The sequence below is a fragment of the Pteronotus mesoamericanus genome, unplaced genomic scaffold (genome assembly GCF_021234165.1).
Source record: "Pteronotus mesoamericanus isolate MK-2021 breed Mesoamerican mustached bat unplaced genomic scaffold, CSHL_Meso_final contig_58, whole genome shotgun sequence".
Taxonomy (NCBI): domain Eukaryota; kingdom Metazoa; phylum Chordata; class Mammalia; order Chiroptera; family Mormoopidae; genus Pteronotus; species Pteronotus mesoamericanus.
Genome location: NW_026555205.1, coordinates 4,450,911 through 4,459,854, shown reverse-complemented (window position 1 = coordinate 4,459,854; position 8,944 = coordinate 4,450,911). Strand labels below are relative to the sequence as shown.

At 35.8% G+C, this 8,944-nt stretch overlaps 1 non-coding gene across 1 annotated transcript; it reads left to right on the top strand.

The window, feature by feature from the left end:
* The first annotated feature begins 588 nt into the window (after positions 1-588).
* LOC129076264 (U6 spliceosomal RNA) lies at positions 589-691 on the top strand. Its single transcript, XR_008529731.1, has one exon. It is a non-coding gene; the product is annotated as a U6 spliceosomal RNA (small nuclear RNA).
* The last annotated feature ends 8,253 nt before the right edge of the window (positions 692-8,944 follow it).

The window sequence follows — 8,944 nt, the reverse complement described above, 5'->3', positions numbered from 1 at the left end:
AAGCAGGAAATTTTTTTTAAAAAGGCATCTAGATTATAGAGAAATCCATAAAACTATATGTATTCATAGATGGCATGATCTTGCATGAAGAAAATCATAAGAAATTCATAAACAAAATAATGTTTAGAACTAATAAAATCAGCAAATTTGCATGATTTAAGATCAATATACAAATTAATTGTATTTTAATGTATTAACAATGAACATTTGGAAAATGAAATTAAGAATATTCCACTTACAACAGCATTAATATGAATAAAATACTTAGGACTTAATTTAATAAACCTAAAGTAATATATACTAAAATATCTGTAACTGAGAAAAGTTACAGATCTAAATAAAAATGAATTTATTCCCTGTCCATAGAACAGAAAACAATATTGTTAAGCTGGCAAAGGTTCCCAAATTTATCCACAGGTTTAATGTAATGTCTATCAGATTCCAGTTGGCTTTTATAGAAATTGATAAACATACAAAAATTCATGTGGAATTTCAGGAGGCCCAGAATACCCCAAAACATGTAGAAAAAGAACAAAGTTTGAGAACTCATTCTTCTCTATTTTAAAATTTACTAAAAGTCAAAATATTGCTTGCTTTGGCAACACACATACTAAAATTGGAACAATACAGAGAAGATTAGCATGGCCCCTGAGCAAGGATGAAACAAATTCATGTAGCATTCCATATTTTTTCAGGGAGCGTATGGGCAGCAACCAATTGATGTTTCTCTCTCACATTGATGTTTCTCTCTCTCTCTTTCTCTCTCAAAGGAATGAAAAAAATGTCCTCTGGTAAGGATTAAAAAAAGTTATAAAAAATTCAAAATAAAACAGTATGGTATTGAAAAGGGATGCGCATATAAATCAATAAAATAGAGCTGAGAGTCCAGAAATACAGTGAAACCATGTGCCTATGGTAAGTTGATTTTTGCCAAGGGTGTCAAGACCATTTAGTGTGGACAGAATTGTCTTTTCAATAAATGGTGCTGGGACAATGGGATAGACACATGCAAATTTTTATTTTATTTATTTAATTTTTTATTTTATAATTAAAGTTGATATTCAATATTACTGTATATTAGTTTCAGGTCTTCAGTGTAATAGTTAGACATTTAAATAACTTATTAAGTGATTCCCTGATAATTCTAGTCCCTACCTGGCACCACATTTATTATATTAATTACTATATCTCCTATGGTGAACTTTACATCCCCATGACTATTTTGTAACTACCAATTTACAATTCTTAATCTCTTCATCTTTTTCAACCAGGCTCCTAAAACCCATCACATCTGGCAAACATCAGTCTGTTCTCTGCACCTATGAGTCTCTTTCTGATCTGTTCATTAATTTTGTTCTTTAAATTCCACATACAAGTGAAATCATATGGAATTTGTCTTTTTCTGACTTATTTCTCTTGGCATAATACCCTCTAGGTCCATCCATGCAGTCACAAATGATAAGATTTCATTTTTTTTATGGCCAAGCAATATTCCATTGTGTATATGTACCATTCTAATTTATCCACTCATCTGTTGATGGGCACCTGGTGTGCTTCTATATCTTAGCTATTGCAAATAATGTTGTGATGAACATGGGGGTGCACATATCTTTTTGAATTAGTGTTTTGGATTTCTTTGTATAAATATTCAAAAGTGAAATTGCTGGGTCATTAGGTAGTACCATTTTTAATTTTTTGAGGAATCGCCATGCTGTTTTCCATAGTGGCTGTACTGATTTGCAATTTTACCAAGAGTGTACAAGGGTTCCCTTTCCTTTACATCCTCTCTGACACTTATTGTTTGTTGATTTATTGATGCTAGATATTCTGATATGTGTAAGGTGATATCTCTTTGTGGTTTTAATTTGCATTTCTCTGATGACTAGTGATGTTGAGCTTCTTTTCATGGGTCTATTGACCATCTCTATGCCCTCTTTGGAGAAGTGTCTATTAAGGTCCTCTGCCCACTTTTTAATTGTGTTGTTTGTTTGGGTTTTTTTTGGGGGGTGTTGATTTGTCTGAATTCCTTGTAAATTTTGGATAGTAGCCCTTTATTGTATACATCATTGCCCATTCAATAGGTTGGCTTTTTGTTTTGTAGGTGGTTTCTTTTGTGACACATGCAAAATTTTAAAATTTAACTCAAAATAATAAAAAATTTAAATATAAGATCTAAAACCATAAAATTTTTAGAATAAAAAAATAGAGGTAAATCCACATAGCCTCAGATTTAGCAAATAATTATTGTATAAGCAAGAGGTGAAACAGATAAATTAGACTTTGTTAAAGTTGAAAACTTTTATGCTCCAAAGGGTGCTACTGAGAAAATGAAAAGATAACCCATAGAATGGAAGAAAATATTTGAATATCACATATTTGATAAGGAATTTTTTGTCTGGAGTATGAAGAACTCTTATGACTCAACAATAAAAAGGTAAACAACCCAATTAAAAATGGGTGAAGAACTTAAATAGACATTTCTACAAAGAAGATATACAAATGGCCAATAAGCACATGAACAGAAGCTCAATGTCATTAGTCATTAGGCAAATGCAAACCAAACAGCAATGAAATACTACTTTGCACTCACTATGATGACTATAATCTAAATATCAGACAGTAACAAATGTTGATGAGGAATTAGAGAATTCAGAATCTTCATACATGGCTGTAAGGAATGTAAAATGGAACAGCCACTTTGGAAAACAGTCTGACAGCTCTTCCAATAGTGAAAAAATAAGAATTATCATATGATCTAGCGATTCCAGGTCTAATTATGTAACAGGGAATTGAAAATGTGTTCCTTCAAAAACTTGTATGTGAACATTAATAAAAGCAGTATTCATCATAGCCAAAAGGTGGAAACCACCTACATGTCTATCAAGTGATGTGTTGATAAACAAAATATGGTTTTATCCATTCTATAAATATCACTTGGCCATAAAAAAATGAAGTATTGATACATGCAACAACTTTAGATGAACCTTGAAAACATTATGCTAAATGGAAGATGTAAGGCAAAAACGGACCACATAATATTTGATACCATTTTTATGAAATGCTCATAACAGGCAAGTATATAGAGCAATAAAGTAGATTAGTGGTTATTTATGGTTGAGAAAGATGAGGGACCTGGCAAATGACAGCTAATGGTATGTGGTGGCTTTTTTAGGGTAAAGAAAGTGTTCTAAAATTTTCTATAGTGATGGTTGCATATATCTGTGAATATAAAAAAAAACAACGATTAAATACTTAAGTGGGCAATTTGTATAAATACCACATACAAATTATATCTCAATAAAGCAGTTTTAAGATACGAGTTGACTAGAGATATTAAAGATATAAAAAGTAACCAAATTAAACTTCTTTTAAAAAATTACTTTTCAATTACAGTTTACATTCAATATTATTTTGTATTAGTTTCAGGTACACAGCATAGTGGTTAGACAATCATATACTTTACAGTGCCCCAACTCCCCTCCCCTCTAGCAACCATCAGCCTGTTCTCTATGAGCCTGTTTCTGTTTTATTTGTTTGTTTATATTGTTCTTAAATTATAAGTGAAATCATATTATAATCATATAATTCACTTTAGATTATAAGTGAAATCATATTATATTTGTCTTTCTCAGACTTATCTCACTGAGTATAATACTCTCTAGGTCTATCAATGCTGTTGCAAATGGTAACGTAAGATTTTGTTCTTTTATATGGCTAATATTCCATTGTATATATGTACCACTGCTTTTTTATTCACTTGCCTATTGATGGGAGCTTGGGATGTTTGCATAGCTTGGTTATTGCAAATAACACTGCAAAGAACATAAGAGTGCATATATTCTTTTGAATTGGTGTATAGGGTTTCTTTGGATATATACCCAGAATTGGGATTGCTAGGTCATAAGGCAGTTCCATTTTTTTTTTTTTTTTGAGAAACCTTCATGCTGTTCTCCATAGTGGATACATCAATCTGCATTCTTACCAACAGTGTATAAGGGTTCCCTATCCTCCACATCCAGGCCAACTCTGTTGATTTATTGGCAATAGCCATACTGTGAGGTGATATCTCATTGAGGCTTTAATTTACATTTCTCTGATGGTTAGTGACATTGAGCATCTTTTCATATATCTATTGGCAACCTGTATGTTCTCTTTGGAGGTACATGTATTTGGGTCTTTTCCTCATTTTTAAAATTGAATTGTTTGTTTTTTGGGTGTTAAATTGTATGAGTTCTTTATAAATTTTGGATATTAACCCATTATCAGATGTATCACTGGCAAACATGTTCACCCGTTCAGTAGGTTGTCTTTTGGCTTTGTTGATGGTTTCCTTTGTTGTGCAAGAACTTTTTATTTGAATGTAGTCTTATTTTTTTATTTTTTCATTTTTTTCCTTTTCCTGAGGACCTATATCAGAAAAATATTACTAAGAGAAATGTTCTAGATTTCACTGCCTATGTTTTCTTCTAGGAATTTTATTGTTTCAAATCTTAGATTTAAGTCTTTAATTCATTTTGTTTATTCTTGTATATACTATAAGAAGATGGTCTAGTTTCTCTCTCTCTCTCTTTTTTTTTACATATATCTTTCCAATTTTCCCAAGGCCATTTATTGGATAGACTATCTTTATCCCATTGTATATTCTTGCCCCCATTGTCAACTATTAATTGACCATAAAGCTGTGAGTTTATTTCTGGACTCTCTATTCTGCACCATTGATCTATGTGTCTATATTTATGCCAGTACCAGGTTGTTTTGATCACTATGGCCTTGTAGTATAGTTTGGTATCAGATAGAGTGTTTTGACCCGCCGCGATTGTGGAGCAGCCCACAAAATAAGTAGAGCTGCCCAGAGTCCCTGGAGGAGAGACCAGAAACAGGATTAACCGGAGAGTCCTAGAGCTGATTTCCTCCCATTTCCGTAGTCCCCATTTGGCGAGGGCAAGCAACGCACCCACAGAGCCAAAAGCGGGGAAAACACACAATAGAAGACCCTAAACGGACCAGTGCCGCGAAGCTCGCGTGCCAGGGAGGCCAGATGAGCACGGGAGGTCGCTAATAAGCCCCCTGGTCTGGGGCAAACACACGCGAGCCCAGGCAGGTGGGGGACCCTGCCGCGCTGGTAACGCGCTCAAGGAGCTCTCGTGAGAGCGCAGAGAGATCCCAAAAAATAGCCCAGCCCTGACCGAAGGGGTCACAGAGCTGCTCCAAGCAGGAGTCAGACACAGGCATTAGACTCCTGAAAGGCTCAAACAAACAACCCAAGGCCTTATAGGGTCAACAACTGACATCATCAGAGGCAAGCCCAGAAAGAAAAGTAAAGGACAAAAATACTTAACAGACTCTCACAAAAATGGGAAGAAAAAGAAGTTCCCCCCAAATGAGTGGAAAAGGGGACTCCCCACAGACAGAGCTAAATGAAATAGAGGCAAAGGAACTCTCAGATATGGAATTTAAAACAATGGTTCTAAGGAAGCTCAATGAGCTCAGCCAGCTCAAAGAAAACTATGAGAAACTGCAGAGAAACTATCAGGATCTTACAGCAAACTATATCAGCCTGGAAAAGGACATAGAAACTATCAAGAAGACACAAGAGGATATGAAGAATACCATTTCTGAATTGAAGAACACAGTAGAAGGAATCCAAAGCAGGCTGGATGAAGCTGAGGATCGAATCAGTGAGATGGAGGACAAGGTAGAAAAAAGCTCCCAGAAAGAACAAGAAATGGAAAAACGGCTCAAAAAGAATGAAGAAGCATTTAGGGAAATGCAGGACAACCTGAAACGTAATAATATCCGTATAATAGGGATACCAGAAGGAGAAGAAGAGGAGCAAGGAATAGAGAACCTCCTCGAAAAAGTAATGATGGAAAATTTCCCTAATTTGAGGAGAGAAAGGCTCTTGTGGATCCAGGAGGCACAGAGGACCCCACTCAAGAGGGACCCAAGGAGGTCCACTCTAAGACACATCATCATTAAAATGGCAAATGTCAAAGACAAAGAGAGAATCCTCAAGGCAGCAAGGGAGAAGGAGAAAGTAACATACAAGGGGGCCCCGATACGCCTAGGAGCTGACTTCTCAACAGAAGCATGAACAGGCAGAAGGGAATGGCAACAAATATTCCAAGTCATGAAGAGCAAAGGCCAACAGCTAAGGCTGCTCTACGCAGCAAGGCTCTCAATTAAAATACAAGGGGAAATACGGAGTTTCCCAGGCAAGAGAAGACTAAAAGAATACATCTCTACCAAACCAGTATTCCAAGATATGCTATGAAGAGTGATTTAAGAAGATGAAGGAAAAGAATGAGAGAGACGAACACAGGTACAAAGAAAAAAGATGAATAAGTTTCTATCAGTAATATCTCTCATTGTGAATGGACTAAATGTCCCAAACAAAAGACACAGGGTAGCTGAATGGATAAGAAAACATGACCCACACATATGCTGCCTACAAGAGACCCACCTCAGAGCAAAAGACCTACACAGATTGAAAGTAAAGGGATGGAAAATAATATTCCAAGCAAATGGACATGAGAAAAAGGCTGGCGTTGCCATACTTGTATCAGACAAAGTCGATTTCAAAGCAAAGGCCATAAAGAGAGACCCAGAGGGGCACTTTATCATACTTAAAGGAAGAATCTATCAAGAAGACATCAACATTGTAAACTTATATGCTCCCAATATAGGAGCCCCCAAGTTTATAAGGAAATTGTTGGATGACTTCAAAAAAGATATAGATAGCAACACACTGATAGTAGGGGATTTCAACACCCCACTGTCCAAAATGGACAGATCTTCCAAACAAAACATTAATAAACATATCGTGGCGCTGAATGAAACACTGAATCAAAGAGACTTAACTGACATATATAGAACCTTACATCCCAAAGAAGAAAAATACACATTCTTTTCAAATGCTCATGGCAGTTTTTCAAAGATAGACCACATGATAGGACACAAAGCAAGCCTCAGTAAATTCAGGAAAATTGAAATAATACCAAACTTTTTCTCAGACCACAAGGCCTTGAAACTCGAAATCAACCTCAAAGAGAAACTTCAAACACTTGCAAACTCATGGAGACTGAACAGTACACTATTAAACAATGAATGGGTCAAGAATGAGATAAGAGAAGAAATCAAAAAATTTCTGGAAACAAATGAAAATGAACAGACAACTGTCCAAAACCTATGGGACACAGCAAAGGCGGTCCTGAGAGGGAAGTTCATAGCAATACAGGCTTACCTTAAAAAGATAGAAACATTTCAAATAAAAGACCTAACACTACAACTTGAAGAACTGGAGAAACAACAACAAATAAATCCCAGAGCAAGTAGAAGGAAGGAAATAGTCAAGATTAGAGCAGAACTGAATGACATAGAGACAAAAAGAACAATTCAGAGGATCAACCAATCCAGAAGCTGGTTCTTTGAAAAGATTCATAAAGTGGACAAACCTTTAAGCAGACTCATCAAGAAAAAAAGGGAGAGGACCCAAATTAATAATATCAGAAATGAAAGAGGAGAAATAACAGCTGATACCACAGAAATACAAATGATTATCAGAAACTATTATGAACAATTATATGCCAAGAAATTTGAAAATCTTGATGAAATGGACAAATTTTTAGAAAAGTATAATCTTCCAACACTGAAGGAGGAAGAAACAGAAAGCTTGAACAGACCAATAACAGTTGAGGAAATTGAAGCAGTCATCAAGAAACTCCCAGCACACAAAAGCCCAGGGCCAGACGGTTTCCCAGGAGAATTTTACAAAACATTTAAGGAAGAGCTAACCCCTGTCCTTCTCAGACTATTCCAAAAAATCCAAGAGGAGGGAAGACTGCCAGACTCCTTCTATGAGGCCAGCATCACCCTGATCCCAAAACCAGATAAAGACCCTACAAAAAAAGAAAACTACAGGCCAATTTCGCTGATGAACATGGATGCTAAAATCCTCAACAAAATATTGGCAAACCGCATCCAGCAATACATTCAAAAGATTATCCATCACGATCAAGTGGGATTCACCCCAGGGATGCAGGGATGGTTCAATATACGCAAATCAGTAAACGTGATACACCACATAAATCAAAGAAAAGACAAAAACCACATGATCATCTCGATAGATGCAGAAAAAGCATTTGACAAGGTACAGCACCCATTTATGATCAAATCACTCAGCTAAATGGGAATCAATGGGGCATTCCTCAACGTAATAAAGGCCATATATGAAAAACCTACAGCCAATATCATACTCAACGGGCAAAAACTGAAAGCTTTCCCACTAAGATTGGGAACAGGACAAGGATGTCCGCTCTCACCGCTTCTTTTCAACATCGTATTGGAAGTCCTAGCCACAGCGGTCAGACAAGAGAAAGAGATAAAAGGCATCCAAATAGGAAAGGAGGAAGTAAAACTATCATTGTTTGCAGATGGCATGATAGTGTACATTGAGAACCCTGTAGACTCTACCAAAAAACTCCTCAACCTAATAAGTGAATTTGGCAAAACAGCAGGATACAAAGTCAACATTCAGAAATCAAAGGCGTTTTTGTACACCAGCAGTGCAATAGAAGAAGAAGAAAGCAGAAAAAATATACCATTCGATATAGCACGAAAAAAGATAAAGTACCTAGGGATAAATTTAACCAAAGACACAAAAGACCTGTATGCAGAAAACTATGCAACATTGAAAAAAGAAATTAAGGAAGACACAAATAAATGGAAGCATATACCGTGCACATGGATTGGAAGAATTAATATCCTTAAAATGTCCATACTACCAAAAGCAATTTATAGATTCAACGCAATCCCTATTAAGATACCAATGACGTATTTCACAGAAATAGAACAGACATTTCAAAAATTTATATGGAACCATAAACGACCTCGAATAGCCGCAGCAATTTTGAGAAAGAAACACAAAGTAGGAGGGATCACAATA